The 17,748-nt window shown below is 35.0% G+C and overlaps 1 long non-coding RNA gene across 1 annotated transcript; it reads left to right on the plus strand.

The window, feature by feature from the left end:
• The first annotated feature begins 466 nt into the window (after positions 1-466).
• LOC121973379 lies at positions 467-815 on the plus strand. The gene is made up of 3 exons (XR_006109561.1): positions 467-531; positions 616-685; positions 763-815. It is a non-coding gene; the product is annotated as an uncharacterized LOC121973379 (long non-coding RNA).
• Positions 816-17,748: the final 16,933 nt, after the last annotated feature.

A 17,748-nucleotide genomic window follows, 5' to 3' on the forward strand; every position in this document is an offset into this window, starting at 1 on the left:
CCAATAATCTTAGGTAAGTATCGATTATACTTTTCTCATACTTTATGTGATAGCCTTTGTCTTATCAAGAACGGATACTAACAATATCTGGTAGTACATCCTATGAAAATTAATTGAACAATCATATATTCCTAAATACTTGAACGTTAGTAATATGCTATGTTGATGTTGCAGCATTTTCGTTCCTGGAAGGTATTGCTTTCAATGGCATTGGCATAAACTTAGTTTTGTATCTTGGTTCTGTCCTACATTGGCCTATTTCCTATGCAGACATACATAATCAATTAGTAGATAGGTTGAGTGGTGCATCAATTAATCAATTAGTTTTGGTGCCAAGTTGCAATGGGTAATGAACATCTTTAATATCATTTTCAATTGACTATTTTAGTGAATTGTATGCACTAATTTTGTATTTGTGTGTAGTTTCCATTGGAATTTGACTGCCATTAAACCTCATAAGGAGATTGTTTACGTGTTGGATTCTTTAAGTCATCGCATTTGTGATGAAGATTGGAAATATGTTATGGAAATGTGAGTTTATATATGATTTTTATTATGTATTTAATTTAGTCATAAAACACTTATATATCAACTATGTTGAATGTATATATGAAGGGCGTTAAGATTATTTAATTCGAACAATGGAAGGAAAGGAAGAAAGCATGTACAATGGGAAGTAATCAAGGTATGGGTACTTCTATTTCAATCAAATATTTTAATGTGTATATTTATCATTAACAATATGAATTGCCTTTAACGTAGGCTCCTAGGCAGCCAGATGCGAAACAATGTAGTTATTACGTGATGAGATTTATGAGACAAATTACTGAAGAAATTACAATGATCGAGGGGGATAAACTACCATCAATAGTAATATTATCTTTATCATCTCAAATAATTAGAAGTTATTTAGTTATTATTTTTTTTCCAATTAATTATATTTTGTTCTTTAAGATCATATAATTTATGTGTGTTCACAGTTCACAAAAGCGGAATACTCTCAAGAAGAAATTGATGAAGTGCACTCTGAAATAGCCAAATGCATGCAAGATCATATTTATGAATAGGTATATACATGAGTTTATCTTATTGCATTTGACAATGATAATATTCAGTTAAATTGAAACAAATTGGCAATGTTTCAACATAGGAAACCAACGTCTATTTTTTAGGATATGCTATATGAAAATACTATATGAGAAGTTTAATTTAGAGTATATCACAATCATGTTGAATTGGATTGGACTTCTTGTTGTTGAATTGGATTAAAATCATGTGATTTTTATTTTCACAGGAAGTAAAAGGGTGTTTAATATTAATAAGATAAGAGCAGCTTATTAAAAAAATAGAAACTCAAGTTGAGAAGGAATTTGAGCAATACAGAACAATTCAAGAACTATAATCTGAAACTAAATTGTTTAGAATTTTGTATCCAGTATTAAGACTAGATACCTAATTTGGAAATTATTGTGTTCAAGATTAAATTGAAAGAAATGTGATGTGAGAATCATTATGTGACCGAATGGTAAAAGGAGATCAGAAGTTAGCCAGATTGTAGAATTATAGTACTGCAGAATCTGAATATAGAAACTAATTTATAGGAATCAGAATTGAATTGCAGAATGGAAGGAGTTATAGGTTCATAAATTAGCAAATTAAGGAAACAATTGGAAAAGAACTTGGAGTCTGAGTTTTGGAACTGAAAACAGTGAAGACAGCATTTGTAGTATAGTGCAAATTCTATGCAGTGCAGATTCTGTGCAAGTCTTGTAAAGGCTGTGAATTGAATTGAAATGAAGGAAGTATACTTTAACTGAGAATTAATGAAATGTTTCCCTAGGCATATATCTAAGGAAATCAAGCTCAGGTTTTGAGAACATTAGAAAAAAAAAATCAGCTTGAATAATATTGAGATTTTGAGATAAGTTTGCTGTAATACAATGGAAACTAAAATAAAGTTTGTCTTATTAATTTGTTGTTGTTGTTTGTGCCTAGAAAGAAGTATTGTTATCATATTCAATTGTGTACAACATCTTTGTCATCATCATCTTTATGCCATTTACTCTGGGGAAATGACTTAACTTGCAATCATATGCTATTTACCTCAGGGAAAAGATAATGACCATACCTAGAAAGGAGAAGAAAAGAGAAGCTAGGAGGGAGGAGAAAGCACAGGGTGTTTAGAAAGCATATATAAACTCTGCATAATACCTCATGGAAAAGGCTGCAGTTCTCGATATGGTGTTTAGAAGATGCACAGGGTATTTAGAAGATGCACAGGTAGAGAAGATTTGATCCAACAAAACAAGATATTTTGGACTTCATATATATGTGTGATATATTGTTATGGTACTATTTAGTTTTGTAAACTTTTATGATGTTTGGATGTTGATGTTTGGTACTTTAATGATGTTTGGATGATGATGTTTGGTACTTTAATGAAATTTGCACTGGATGATGATGTTTGAATCGGATTGTAGGTTTTTGATATATGATATTTTGTAGATATATTATTTAAATAAGATAATGGTTATTAAATGATGGAAAAATTTAGTTTTTTATTTATTGTCAAAATATTGTATATTGTACCCAAAGACATCAGTTTAAATATGTGAAACTGTTGTCAATGGCATTAAAAGATAACAGTGAAAAATCATTGTCAAACTGATGTTAAATAACATTGTTGGCTAAAAAGACAATCGTTTTTAACCGTTGTCATTGGCTAAAAAGACAACGATTTTTAGCTGTTGTCGTAGACAGTTCAAAACTGTTGTTGAAGAGCCTATTATTAAAGGCATACGTTTAAAGACAACGGTGAACAACTGTTGTCAATGACAAGACAACGGGTTTTTACCGTTGTAAAACTGTTGTCTGTCTTTAAAGACAACGGTTAAAAACTGTTGTCTTTGTCTTCAAAGACAACAGTTAAAAACTGTTGTCTTTGAGCACCCCCTTTAACAACACAGCCTTTAACAACAGTCCGAAAGGGGCTACGACAACGGTGAAAAAACATTGTTGTAAGGCTTTTTTCTTGTAGTGTATATAGAAGTTGTAGCCACGTCGGCAATTATATAGGTGACCGGGAGAGTACTATATAAGGAGCTTTATGGCAGAGCTTTCAAATTATGCCTTGCTCAATCATCTAGTTCTGTCTAGTGCTCTTTTCTCTTTTTATGCTACGACACATGCTTCATTTCTGATCGACAATACCTAGAGTAATATTTTTATATTGTTTTAGTATTGCCTTAATCTTTTTTTGTGTTGTCATTTCTTTTTATATCACTACAACAAAAATCCTCATAGACATCGGTTTTCCACAGGTGTCTATTTCATTTTCGACCGATGTCTATGAAGCCGATGTAAAAGGTCTTCCATTTTAGACATCGGGTTAAAACCGGTGTAGTATCACTTAACGACACTGGTCTTCGAATCGGTTATTAACCGGTGTAGTATCACTTAACGACACTGTTTCATAAACGGTGTAAAACCGATGTAATATTGTATGTTAATAACACCAGTTTTGGCAGCGGTAAATGACCGATGTAATATTAGTTAATAACACCGGTTTTACAGCGGTGGAAAACCGATGTAATATGGATATTTTTTTAACAACACAAATTTGATTTCCGAAACAATGAAAAATCGACAGTAATAAAAAAAACACAAATATTCACAAATTACACAAATATTCTTCATTTAACAATATCCATAAAATACACAAATATTCACAAATTATATAAATAATCTTCTTACAATAGTATCCATAAAATATCCAAACATTCTTTTTACATCAAAAGCTAGCTAATAGATATCAAAATCAAGATAGAACATTCTTTTAACAACACATCAAGGTAGAACCGCACTTCAAATGTAATCTAGCATGCATTCCGCCCAATCGAACCGCACTTCATCAATTTCAACTCTAGAGTAGTTGAGATTTGTAAACTGTAAAAACACATAAATAATATATTAGTAAAGATGCAATTTTGAAAGATGGAAATGAAATTTTCTGAGTTAAAACATCCACTGTTTGTGTTTTCTGAGTTAAAACATCCACTGTTCTAATCTGTCAAAAAAAAATAAGAACCAAATAGTTCAACTTGCCTCTGTGGTGCTTCCCATCAATCCTCAGAAGAAACCCCAAGGGTTTTAGTGATCATCTGTGTGGACTGCGGAGCTGGAATATTTCAACCTCCCCTGGGCCAAAGGGGGCTCACTGCCACAATGTTGTTAGACAAAGACTTGATTTTGCTTCTGAAAACCAATCTGCAGATGAACATCCAAAGGAGGCATTCATGGAATCAAAATCTGTCATAAAGGAGAAATATAACACAACTACCAACTCCAGAGCTAAGATAACAGTTTAACATGGTGAAGGATTGGAGGTTGAAGGTGAAGAATCAGAAGCAGATATTGCTTTTGATCTGAATCGTTCCAACAACCAAGTACCAGATATGCGCATAAGGCTGCCAGAATATCCAACTCCTATTCATCATTCTAGAAGAGAATTATTGAAGAAAAATTGGAAGCATCTGGCTAGAATGGTTGGCAAGGCAAATAGTACAGATAAAACCCACATTATTGAGATATCAAAATAGAATAGCATTCAGAGTCATGTAAAGTTAGATGGTGATACAACTTTAGTGCGAGGGGAAATGGAGAATGAACAAGTTAAAAGTTGTTATAATCATGTTGACAATGCCCGAAGAGGTTCCATATATCCAATTTCAGGTGATAAAGGCTCTACGTAGACACACGCCGGTAATATTCCACAATTTCCACCGGAATGTAAAAGGAGGAGAACCATGCTAATGCACAATGTGGAATTTGGTCAAATGACACGAGTCTCCAAATCATGTAGCTTTGTAGATGAACAAAATCTGGTACCGTTGGGTGATTTACAAACCTCAGATTTCATGTTGACCTTTGGTCCCATCAAATGGGTGACAAAGAAGAGATCAAAGGTGCCTATTTGAGTCCCTAAGCCGGTTCTCACTGAGATAGTTGCAGGCTACAAAGATCTTTTGCAAAACCTTAAAAGCAGACACCAGGCATGCATCAAAGCCTTGTTCACAGATACTCGTGTGAGAATGAAAACAAGAAAACGAACAATAAGGAAACATGTTCATCACCAGCAGTGAATGTTTTCATCTCATGGATTACATGCTTGCTCTAAAATGATAAATGATGCACCACAATTGTAGACGAGTGGTAGAATTTTGGAAATGCAATTTTGAAATGGAAGTTCTGGCTCCTTTTTATCTTTTAAATGAGTTAGCACACCAGGCTGTGTCAAAATTAAGAACCAAGATATGACTTTTGCAGTAGTAAAATTTACATTCTATTATTGTGACAACAGTAACCACACGCTAATTTCTTGACAAAGTTTTTCAAGAAAGACCAAGTTATGGCTTTGAGAAGAGTACAACGTAAAAAGCATTTAATGTCCGAAGCAAAATTTTCTTGGGGAAATTTTAAACAAATAAAGCTATGTCATTAGCAAGACTTAAAAGTGTAGCTATTCTTTAATGCACTAACATCTTGTAATTAAAACTAAGTTACTAATCAGAAAATTCAACAATTGAACTTGGATTCGATGCTCTAATCCAATTTGTTGTACTTTAGTGCCTCTTTGTTGTTTCATCTCAAAAGAAACAAAATCACTGAAGAAGGAAATACATTTAAAAAAAAATTCCTTAGCGGAACCAAACAATCTAATGTCAGCCCATTAACATGAAAAAAAATAAATCAAATGCAATAAAATATTTAAACCTTTTGAACTTGACAACAGATATGACTTGTTTATGTATAAAACTCAAACCTGCCTTCCATCCATGCAACACTGTACAAGTCACCAAGGCAAGTCATATATTCCGGTGGTGGTGGAGGATCCATCCCAGGACAGTAGATTCCCCAGCTGCTTTCAACAGCATTGGATGCTGTTGTCACATATACATTAAGGTCTTCTGGCATTAAACCTTCAAAGATACTGCCACTCTCACATGCTTCCACATAAATAATCTGTTCAAACGAACACCAACAAAGATCAGCAATTAACTTGGTTATAATACACATTTTGTAATCAAAAGTTACCTATCAGCTACACTCACACAATTATAGAATTTACTACTACCTTGTTTCAAGGCAAGTCATGAGAATCGCCAGATAAGGCACATAAACATAAAAAATAATCAACAAGTCACAAGCAGCCACTGTAAAGTGTCCAAGTACCAAGTGTATGTTAAATATCTAAAAGGGAGACAAAAAAGAAAATCATCATAATTACTCAAAAAGCAAACCTATTTCACCAGGTGGATCGGATTCATTCCTTACCTCATGGCTACATGTCATTATTTTACCTAAAATTAAATTTATCAAGGTTGTGCAAATCATACCTGGAATCTTGTTAACCAATATGCGAGCTTTTTCTGCACGTTTGAGATTTAAATGTGCACCTCTACTTGAGTTATATCTATTATAATCCTGAATGGAAATTATGTACGATAGAGATTAAATTCTGTTAATTTCAAGTATTTTTCCAAGGGAATGAATAGTGCATGACAAACTTACATACTCCATGGACAAATTGAAGTTCACCGACTAGAGTGTATAATGAAATGCATAAAGCAGTATATATAAAATTTACAACTCATGTTGATTGCAACTGCTTTCTTACAAAAATTCTTGTAAAAAAGGGCAGTATGATTCTTTCTTTCACATGACTTGCTCAAAGTTGGGGAACAAAAATATTCTGAAATGAAAAAAAATGGTTCAATATATAACCAATAACAAAATTCCCCATCATAGACATATTTGCATAAAATAAAGGGTTAATTAATAAATCTATTACAACCTATGGAATTCCATATCTATGAAAACATTAAAAAGAGTTAATAATTAGTAGACATATTAATTTACTTCCATGGAGAACACAAAAGGAACAACCTTTACCAATTTCCCAACGGAAGGTGCGATTTTTATGGTCCTAATGAGACGATGCTGCGGTGACAAAGAGAATTAAGAGCAAAAAATTAAGGAGAGAAAATAATGAAGAAATTGACAGTACATTTTTTTCACAATATAAATGCTATTGCATGGACAGAATTTATTACCGATGATGCTTGGTGATCAATATTGAGCACACAACTATCATGCTTGGTGATCAATATTGAGCACACAACTATCATGCAGATGAAACCAAGTTTTCTTGCCTAAGCTTCCTTTCATCTAACAATGTCTTGGCAAATTTAACAAGTCGTTCCTTGTCCGACATTGTTCCTCCCTCCCCATCCACCACCGGCACCGATTGCCCAGTCTCCAAGTTCACCCGCAACGCCGACTTCTCCAGTAGATTCTCCCCAATCCGAACTAAATTTCTTAAGTTCCACTTCGTTGAATTATCCACCGAAGCCGCAACGCCAGTCAAGGTATCGTCCTGCCATTCAATCAATCGTACAATATCTTCAGTTAAAATCGATCGACTCATACGGTTACTTCATGGAAACATGATTTTATTTAAACCATAATTCTGGAGTAAATATAAACATGATTATAATTTATAATTTTGTTTGATTTTACATAATCGTTAACAAAAACTTGTATTATCAAGCACCTCTTTGTTCTCAGCTCTTATAATCTCTATGATTATAGGCATATCTTGCACAAGCGTGAATTAAGAGTTTTGAATGGTTCAACCGGATCTGCAGACTCCATACTGGGGACTGAAATCTCTCCAGAATCGATAGCTGTCTTGATCCCGTTTCCATTCTTATCGAGATCTTCTTCTGTCACAGAAACTTCATGAACTTTTTTCTTATTATCGGTGCAGACTAGAGCAGAATCTTTATCAGTTGATGAACAGGCAGCACAGTGCCAGCTTCCATTAGGGATCTCTCTGATAGAGTAGTCAGTACAGGAAAAATGGTGAATTGCATCACAAACTAAAATTACATTTCTAAATTATGAATCTAGGAGCATAATTGGATGCAAGAAAGTAATAACAATATTCATCTAACATTCCAAACAAGATAGGTTGTTGACCTGATTATGACAAGAGGACAAGTTTGAAGCTAAAGTAGTCATCTTTTTCACCAATTTTTTTGCACTTTATTCCATATATGAAGAATGAGGAACGTTTGGTTAGTATATCAGCAGATCCACAAAAAAAGGGTTCGAGTTGCTTGATAGTAGTCTTGATAGTCGTCTGCAAGATGTTGGGACCAACATCCTGGTTAAACAACTCTGCTGACTGCTCATAATCACCACTTTTCAATTTTGAATCAATCAGGCTAAAGTCTAAAAAAGATTTGGTCATGTTCTCATCAAAGATTCCCAAAAGAAAATCACACAACAGAGCAAATTTTGCTGAAATCAAAATCTCAAAGGAAGCCTTTTCACACTTTCTAGTGTTAGTATCTTCTTTGTGATCACTGGCGGTGGATTCCAAAACTATTTGTTCATTACCTGACAAAGAATTGAGCTTCTGAGATTGAACCGTTAGTTCTGAATCCCTTTACTGAATGTCCTGGAATCCATGAAACATCCAGATTAGAGATTAGGTTACCTACACAAGGAATGAAGAAACACATGTCAACTAAGTACCTTTAGCTGTTCATTGTCCATGATAACATCATTCATCATCAACTTATGTGATAGTTGAGAATGATCAAAGGATAATGCAGCATGTATTCCAGATACCTTGACCTGGGGTCACATAGGATAGCTTGATCTGGCATTCTATTGCACTTTTCCAATGATGACATATCCTGTCATGTCTTTCTGGATGAGAATCCGTAAATGAAACACTACCAGCAGGGACACTTATTTCCGGCTGTAAAAGAGCAAGACAAGTTATATCTTAAGGCCACGTGGGAATATGCAAATCATAAATCTTCATATTTATGGTGATCGGATTTATCTCAAGATGCAGTAGATTCTTCCGAACGATATAGTTGAGTTCCTCGAAGGCTGAATAAATATGGCCGGACAATATTATCAAAGCATGCAGGGCGATGTTGCTTAGTTCCACCAAGCGGCGTTAAAGGTCTGCTGAGCAATAAAATCATGTTTCCATGAAGTAACCGTATGGAGATTCACAGAACAATGTTATTATGGTTCGACTCCAGAATTTGCTACTTGGAAAGTCTCTCTGACTCATGGACTAAAGTAAATCGATTGTAAACGCAGAAACTACACAGTGGCATTACCTCGAACACTAAACGGACAACCTTCTTGGCGCGCTGAAACAGAGAGAGATTCCCTCTGCAAGAGTGTATGTGCTGGAACTGGTCAATGCCGAGCTTGCGAGTGACCTAGCCGAACTGGATGTAGACGAAATCGGAGTAGGGGAGGTCAACCTTGATGTAGCTGACGGCGTACCAGATGAGATAGCTCCGGATCTGGACACCCTCGAGGTTGGAGACGGAGTCGTAGCCGAGGAAGCCAGACACGCGCGGGGCGTAGTAGACGACGTACTCGAAGTCGACGTAGCACTCTCCGTAGAGATCGATGATGAAGTAGCAGTTGGAAGCGACAGAGAAAGACTTGACGGTGTCGGGGAGGATGCCGGGAGGGAGGAAGGGAAGAAGAGAGAAAGGAGGGGGAGGAGGGAGGAGGACATGGCGATCGAGAAGGAGAAACCCGACGGATTTGGGAAGGCAAGAAGGAGAGCTAAGTCTTTGACTGCGGAATATAAAAACAAGTGTAGTGGAAAAAAAACATACTAAAATACGAAGAAGGCTTCCTCTTCTCACCTAAAGGGAGGAGTTGGAGGAGATGGTCAGAGGAAGGGCATCGTGTCTTGATCCTGATTGGAAGAGGAAGGGGCATCGATCTAGGAAGGGGAAGAGGGAGATGAGGTTGAGAGAGATGGTCGGAGGTTTAGGTTTAGGTTTAGGCTGAGAGAGATGGTCGGATGGTCAGAGGTTTAGGTTTTGGTTTAGGTTATCGCGAGAGAGATGGTCGCGCGGAGGAAGGGGCGGGATAAAGATTTAGGTTTGGAGGGAAAACACTTAGGCAGATTTTGGCTTGTGGGGAAAATTAAAATATTTTATTTGGGTTCATTAACATCGGATTTTAAAAACCGATGTTAAAATCGATATCTATTAACGAAAAAAAGGGCGCTCATAGACATCGCCTAAAAAACCGATGTCTATGAGCTAAAATCTGCGCTCATAGACACCGGTTTTTAGAAAAACCGGTGTAAAATACTCAAAGACATCGGTTTTAGCCTAAAACCGTTGTTGTTCCACTGATGTCTATGAGTGATTTTGTTGTAGTGTATTTTCTACTAGATTTCTCTACCTAGTAGAAATTAAAAATATGAATCAATTTTTTAAACTGTTACATGTCTATACTTTTGACTTGGTTAATCAATTTGCATGTTTATGTTGTTTGATTTCAATATAACCTTTATCTTACTTGATTCAATTAGTCTAAATTAATTTATTATTTATGTTGTACTAACTCTAATTAATTCAGTTACTATTTGTTGATTATTTTTATTGTAAAGGTTCTGAATATTATTCATCCCCCTCTAGCATCGATCTTGGTCATGTGGTTTCTCTCAGACTCAGCTTCCGATTCAAACTTGGACTCGGTCTCATACTTGGTCACGTGATCTTTTGTAGTTAGCACCAGGAAGCTCGCTTGAGTTTATTCTTCTTAGTTTGATTCTTTGATGGAGGCTCATCCTCCTGCATATTAATGTTAGCAAATTTATTCAAATTGAGGTTGTGTTTCATTGATTCCCTCATGGAGTTTGATAAGCTTATCCCATAGGTATTTTACAATGATATAACTCACTATAACAAAAATGTTAAAAGACAATGAATTTTATCATTGTCGTAGGCCCTTAAAACCGTTGTAATTGGCTGTGTTGTTAAAAGTGGGGGCTACAACAACGGTTTTAAACTATTATCTTTGAATGAAAAGACAACGATTTAAAACTATTGTTGTTAAAGCACTTTTAATAATGCTACCAATTACAACAGTTTTTGGGGCTATGATAACGGTTTTTAACCATTATCTTTGAGGGCAATAGACAACAACAACAGTTTTAAACTGTTGTCTTTTAAAATATTATCTTTTAATACCAATATATCATATTTCAATATAAATATATAATAAAGGCTCATAATCACAAAAGAAAGAATATTCCCCATATCAATGTCATTCAAAATGTTACTTATATAAGAATTACAATTATAAAAGAAGAAACACATCTCTTGTTCAAATAAAATTTATGTCAATACAAATAAACAAATAAACTCCATTTACAACTGATGAACAATAGCCAAAAGACTAGAAATTTGTGATGGTGATTCATGCCATGTAGGATTACACTTAATTATTATCAACCCAAGTACCATCACAATCTTCAACTTATAGGATTTCATTGGACTCCTCTTTCTCACTTGCTGATTCTTTCATGCCAACCTTTTCTAATATTGTTGATCATCAATTCCATAATAAATCCAGTCTTCCCCACACCAGCTCTATCAAAAAGTCCAATCTTTCCACCCCTTTATAAGGCACCAGGAGATCAACAACCTATTGATATCAAAGAAATACACTATTATATATATGAAAAAACTTGTTCTGAAAGAATAATAAACACACATATTTTTTTACAACAGTTACTATCTGTGTTCCTTTGTTATTCTTTCAAAGTTGTGAATGGTTCCACAATTTAAAAAGTATACATAAATTTGAGATTTTATTTCTGAATATGCAAAGATCTGATAATTTAGATTTTACCTTTATGTTCTGCATCAGTCATTGACCTTGTGTATGGCAACACTGAAACAACTTCCAAGTAAATTGCAAGTGCTAATAATGCACAAGGAAAAATCTACAATTATAGAAATAAAAAAAAAGTCATCAGATCTTGTAAAAACAATCATATAAATAAAAGAAATGTTTATCAGATCTTGTAAAAACATGCAAGTTATTTATGATCAAAAGAGATAAGTTTCAAAATCTTAGACAATTCACTTCAGCAGGATAAAATTGGAAGCAGTCGCCAATCTTGTCTGGTAGGATTGGATGGACTCTGGTTAACCTAGAATTTTCACAAGTTTAACTTGGAAAGAATAGTTAGACCTCCAAGTGAAACCACGTACAGTCCAAATTTTTCAATACAGGAGTCCTAACAATTTATAAGGTATGACACAAATCATGAAAGAACTTAAGAGCACTGCCCAACTTATCGACAGATATCGTAGTTGTTCTCCTCTTATATTTGTACATTTGGACATAGAATAGGAAATCTCAATTACAATATCAATCATTGGAGAACAAAAATATTAGTTACGTGTAAATAATTACTTACACATAAGAAAGGGAATGAACAAGCTCCTATAAGGAATCAGTAGTAAATCCATTCTCATCCATTAGCCAGTTCTTTAAATAAGTTTTGCATTCGACTGACAGGGTACACCGAGTTAACAGTACATATGATACATACAACATAAAAACAAGGCTACGTACCATGCATGTAGCTAAGCCTGCATTTTACAAATCATTCTTACCACTACTACAGCTCACCAAGAAAGTGTAATGAGGAGTTATATTATCAGAGAATTTAAAATTTAGTGAGTGAAATGACCATATGACTAAAGACCCAAGAACTAAAGAATGCATAGTACGAGATAGATAATGGACAAACTCCTTCAAGTTATTAATTTGCTTCTTGTCCAGTTTGACTTCTATATTGACCTAAAAAGTCTTACTATCATGTATCATTTTTATATGAGTCAATACACAAAACGGAACTAACAAATCAAGATCGGATTCAACTCCTAGAAAAGCGATTCTTGGCAAAGATACAAAGCCAAAAAAATCAAGAACTCCAAACTAAAGGAAATAAATATTTGAAAACAAAGATTCTACAAACACACACAAAAAAAAAAGGAAGAGAAGAGAAGATGAGACTAACCAACCATCAAATCCCAAAGCACTAGCTAGTTCTGTAAGTCGTTCAGCATACATTTGGGAAGACTCCTTTGATGAAAGCAAGGTATTACAAATTACTCTACATTCATCCCAATTCAACCAAGAAAGTTCCTAAAACCTTAATATCCATAAAATCATGCAACAAAGCAAAAAAAGAATAAGTCAAGTTTTAACGGAATAGAAAGCAACATCATGTGAATCAAGCTGATTGAATGAACTTAGGTAAGAGAAACTTCCACACTTTGATAAATGAAAGGTTAATAAGCAAACAGAGGATAGGAAAGTTCAAAAAAAAGAAGACTGGATGAAGGAAAAAATGAATCTCAGAGGCATAGAAACGTATGTGTTTTGAGAAAAATTAAATAGAATGTCGCTGATGAATCAACCACTCTTTTATCTGCAGTGAAAACATGAATAAAATAGCTTAGCGAGGTATAGTTCATAATGAAAATCATCACTATAACTATCAAGAATAGTGGAGCTGGAGCATTTTAGACCAAACAACAACATAAAGGGGATGATAACCATCGGGAGAGAATACCTTGATGCCATGGGTGTGGGCGGAGTTGATCCAGCACGGCGGCGGCAGCATGACTAGGTCATGTGAGAAGTAGACGAAGACATCCATGAGTTACCAATGCCAAATCGCGTATGCTCCGGGGTTGCCACTCCCCTGCACTCGCAGGTCGTCGATGTACCTGCCCTTCATGTCATGGCAAACGAGGATCCTATGGTGGTAGTAGGGGGGAGGCGGTAGAGGACAAGAGTGGGACGGAGGCGCGGTTGAAGGGGAAATGAAAGGAGCAGAGGTAGGAGCAGGAGGCGAGAGCTTCGAGGCCGGTGATGGGATAGGAGATCGGGGGAGAGGGCTACGACGGGTCGAAGGGAGGATCCCATGGCTTGGGGTTGCGCTTTGAAAGGTTGTCGCGATGGCAAAGGAGGAAGTCGACTAGGGTTTTGAGGTACTTGCAAATCTCGTGCAAGTGCTCCATTTGGTGTCATGCGTGAAGAGATCGCCCAAGGAGAGGGAAAGAAAAATAGCTTAGGGTTCGGGAACGCGAAGGGGAAAACATGGCACTGAAAAGATTTAAGAGAGAGGGAAAGCAAAACTATGAGAGGGAAAATGACGAAACGAATAAAGTCAAAGACAATGATTTTATCAAAATTGTTGTCGTAGACCTTAAAAAAAGTGCTTAAAGACAACGATTTTAGAAAACCGTTATAAAAAGTGTTGTTGATTTAAAAAGAAGTCACTCAATGACAACAGTTTTTACAAAATCATTGTCTTTTATATTTAATGGGAGTTCATAGACAACAATTTTGTCAAAAATCGTTGTCTTTGGCTAAATTCACAATGGTTTCTCTTAAAACTGTTGTCTTTATAATGTTATCTTTTAACATTTTTGTTTCAGTGATAAAAGGGTCAACATAATTCAATTCATTTTTGGTTAGACCACATTGTAGTGTCTAAGTTGTTGTATCGAGACCGCGCTAGAGGGGGGGGATGAATAGCGCTCGTGGTTAAATCGTTCGATTTTCAGAATCGTAAAACTATCGGAGTAATTAAAACGTCGTTCAGAAATTAATGCAGTGGAAATGAGATAGAGAAAGACACACAGAAGAACACGGAGGATTTACTTCGTTCGGAGCCTAAGGCGACTCCTACTCGAAGGCCCGCGATCCTTGATCACTTCCGGTGGGCAACAACTATAAGATTGTAAATTTACAAAAGATGATTTACAAGAAATACAATAAATAAATTATACCGACAATAGGAAGTTCTAGATTGAAGGTTCGGTCGTCGGCGTCAAGTTGCAGCACTTCGAGATGAGTTCGTTAGCAGCTAAATGCAGAAGGAAGACTTGGAAATCATTGATCCAAGCTGCTGGTCGAACCCCCTTTATAAATAGTGTTCAAGGTGCCTTGAATGCTACCCAAGGCGCCTTGAATAGGCCGAATCAGCCGCGGAGATAAGGAGCGAACTGGTCGAACCTTATCACAGATTCAAGGCGCCTTCCACTGTTCACAGGGCGCCTTCATCTGTTAAAGGCGCCTTTCACTATTCATCAAGGTGCCTTGAACAACTTCTCGCAGCCAGCTCCAGCCTTGCACCCGAGGCGCCTCCAAGCTCCATGAAGGCGCCTCGGACACTGTTCATCCGAGGCTTTAGGTTGCTCCTTTGCACCTGCAAGATACGTTAGTCCCAAACACTATCCTGCTACACAAAGTTAGCACAATAAATATGATAAATGAAGTATAGATAGTCTCCGGACTATCCGAGTCTGACTTTGGGTTTCCGACCGGAAACCCTAGGTCGACCCGACGCCTACTGTTCCCTCTACGGGGAACGCGTCCTCACCTACTCCCCTCAGGAGAGATTACTTGATGCCAGTTAGATCCTCCCGATCGTCTGGACTTTTGCTCGGCACTCGAGGCTCCCGGACTTTCTGCTGGACTTCCGCTTCCCGGCTGATCCAGTCTTTCACCTGGTTCGCGACACCAGGACTTTCCACCTAGGGTTACCACCCCCTAGGACTTTTGCCTGAAGCCATCAACCTGCCAAGACTTTCCGCATAAGGTTACCACCCCCTATGATCTAGGGTTACCACCCCCTAGGGTTTTCCTCCACCTAGGGTTACCTCCCCCTAGGACCTAGGGTTACCACCCCCTAGGGTTTTCACCTGTCTAGCCGCAGCTAGGACTTTTGCCTAAGTATCACTTAGGACTTTCCTGCAAGCTCCATGAACCTTGTTAGATAACACCACAGCTTAACTTTGAGCCCTTTGCCATAATCAAAACTCAGGTTCGATCATTTGGTGCTCACTGCACCAACAATCTCCCCCTTTTTGATTATGACAACCTTGGTTCAAAGTTAAGTAAAAACATAACATTAAATAAAGGAATAAATAATGGAAATTAACCATGAGCATCAATGCAATTTAAAGTTTATGCTCTCCCTTTCATTATGTTTAAAGTTTATGCTCCCCCTTTCATTATGTTTAATTCCTTGATTTCTTAACTTTGACTTTTCTCTCCCCCTTTGACATAAATCAAAAAGAATTAACTAAAGAGAGAAATAGTCTATTTAATTTTAAGCTCCCCCTAAAGGGTAGCATAGTTAAGTACTTAGACTTTGAAAAAAAAAATTGGTTAAGTATTTAGCTTAATTTATAAGGCTTTTGAAAATAATAGTTTTGTCACATATTTAGTCTTAAAAAGACTTAGCTTTTCAAAAACACTTAGCTAAATTTTGAAAATCTTAAAGAAAATTGAAGTCTCTTTTTACTTAGCAAAAAAATATTTTGAAAGCAATGATTTTTAATACATTTAGGTAAGTAAAAATAGCTTAGCAAGAATTTATAAAAAGTTAGATTTGAAGGTTGGCTAAGTTTGAGAAAGTTAGAAAGTTGATGTATGAATTACTTAGCTAAGCCTTTTGCAAACATTGAATTTTGAAAATATAGCTTAAGTGCAAAAAGGACTTAGCTTAATTTTGAATAAAATAATACTTATTTTTTAAAAAGAATTTGTTAACTTTTAGGTTGAAGAGAGAGAGTAGCTAAAATTTAAATTTAGGTTATTTATTCAGTTGGTCCTTAAGTCCAAGCATGAATCAAGTTAAATAACAATCAAATTATCTAATTGGTGTTGATCAGGTATCAGAGCCCTAAAGTACAAGCATGCTTAATCTTAATATTTCCATTTCCTTTAGTTTGAGAGATACTTTTAGTTGAGATAAGGTTATTTTTGTCTTTAACAAGTAACTAAGCAAATTTTTATGATATTGCAATACTTTAAATTCTTAGTTTTTAAAGAGGGAGTTTAGCAAAAATTTGTTCAAGACTCAGTTTAGCTAAGATTTTTACATTTAAAATACTTTTATCAAAGACTTAGCTAGACTTACGAAGATAATAGTAAAGTTAAAAAGAGGTTTTACATAAAGGCTTAGCTTTGAAAATATTCTAGAAGAGTTGTAATTTAAAAGTCATGTCATAAATAATTTTAATTTTAAAGTTAAGTTAAAAATAACCTGAATTTTTTAGGATAAGTAAAAAATAGTTTTTAATTTTGAGGTCAAGTCAAAATTTTATTTTAAAGAAAAACTAATTTTAAAACCAACTCAAAATCACTCCCCCCTTAATTAATGCCTTAATAAATTCTTTGAGTTCAGGAGTCCGAGCATGAGAGGTTAAAAAAAAATATTTTCCTATCTTTCCATCTCACTCATTCTAGATTAACAAGCATGTTTAGCATATGAGTGAGCGTGAGATGAAGTTGCCTTACAAAAACATAAGTTTTGAATTTCAAATAATTTTGAAATTAAGTTTTTTTTATTTTTAAAAGATTTTAAAATGATTTTGAAAGATTTTTCAAATAATTTTGAAATGAAATTTTAAAAAGATTTTTAAAATGATTTTGAAAGATTTTTAAAATGATTTTGAAAGATTTTTCAAATAATTTTGAAATGAAGTTTAAAAAGATTTTTAAAATGATTTTGAAAGATTTTTCAAATAATTTTGAAATGAAGTTTAAAAAGATTTTTAAAATAATTTTGAAAATAATTTTGAAATTGAGTTTAAAAGATTTTTTAAAGTAATTTTGAAAATAATTTTATTTGAAAGAATAATATTAATTAAGAATTTAATTATAGAATTATAGTAAAGAATTTAATTTTTAAAATTTAAATTTCTTAGTCATTTCACCCGATCTAAGTTTTCAATCCGGTAATCCTATAATTGTTGTGAGATGAATTGAGGTTCAATTTAAGGGTTTGGTTTAACTTTGTGTTAGATT

This window comes from Zingiber officinale, chromosome 4A (genome assembly GCF_018446385.1).
Source record: "Zingiber officinale cultivar Zhangliang chromosome 4A, Zo_v1.1, whole genome shotgun sequence".
Classification (NCBI taxonomy): Eukaryota; Viridiplantae; Streptophyta; class Magnoliopsida; order Zingiberales; family Zingiberaceae; genus Zingiber; species Zingiber officinale.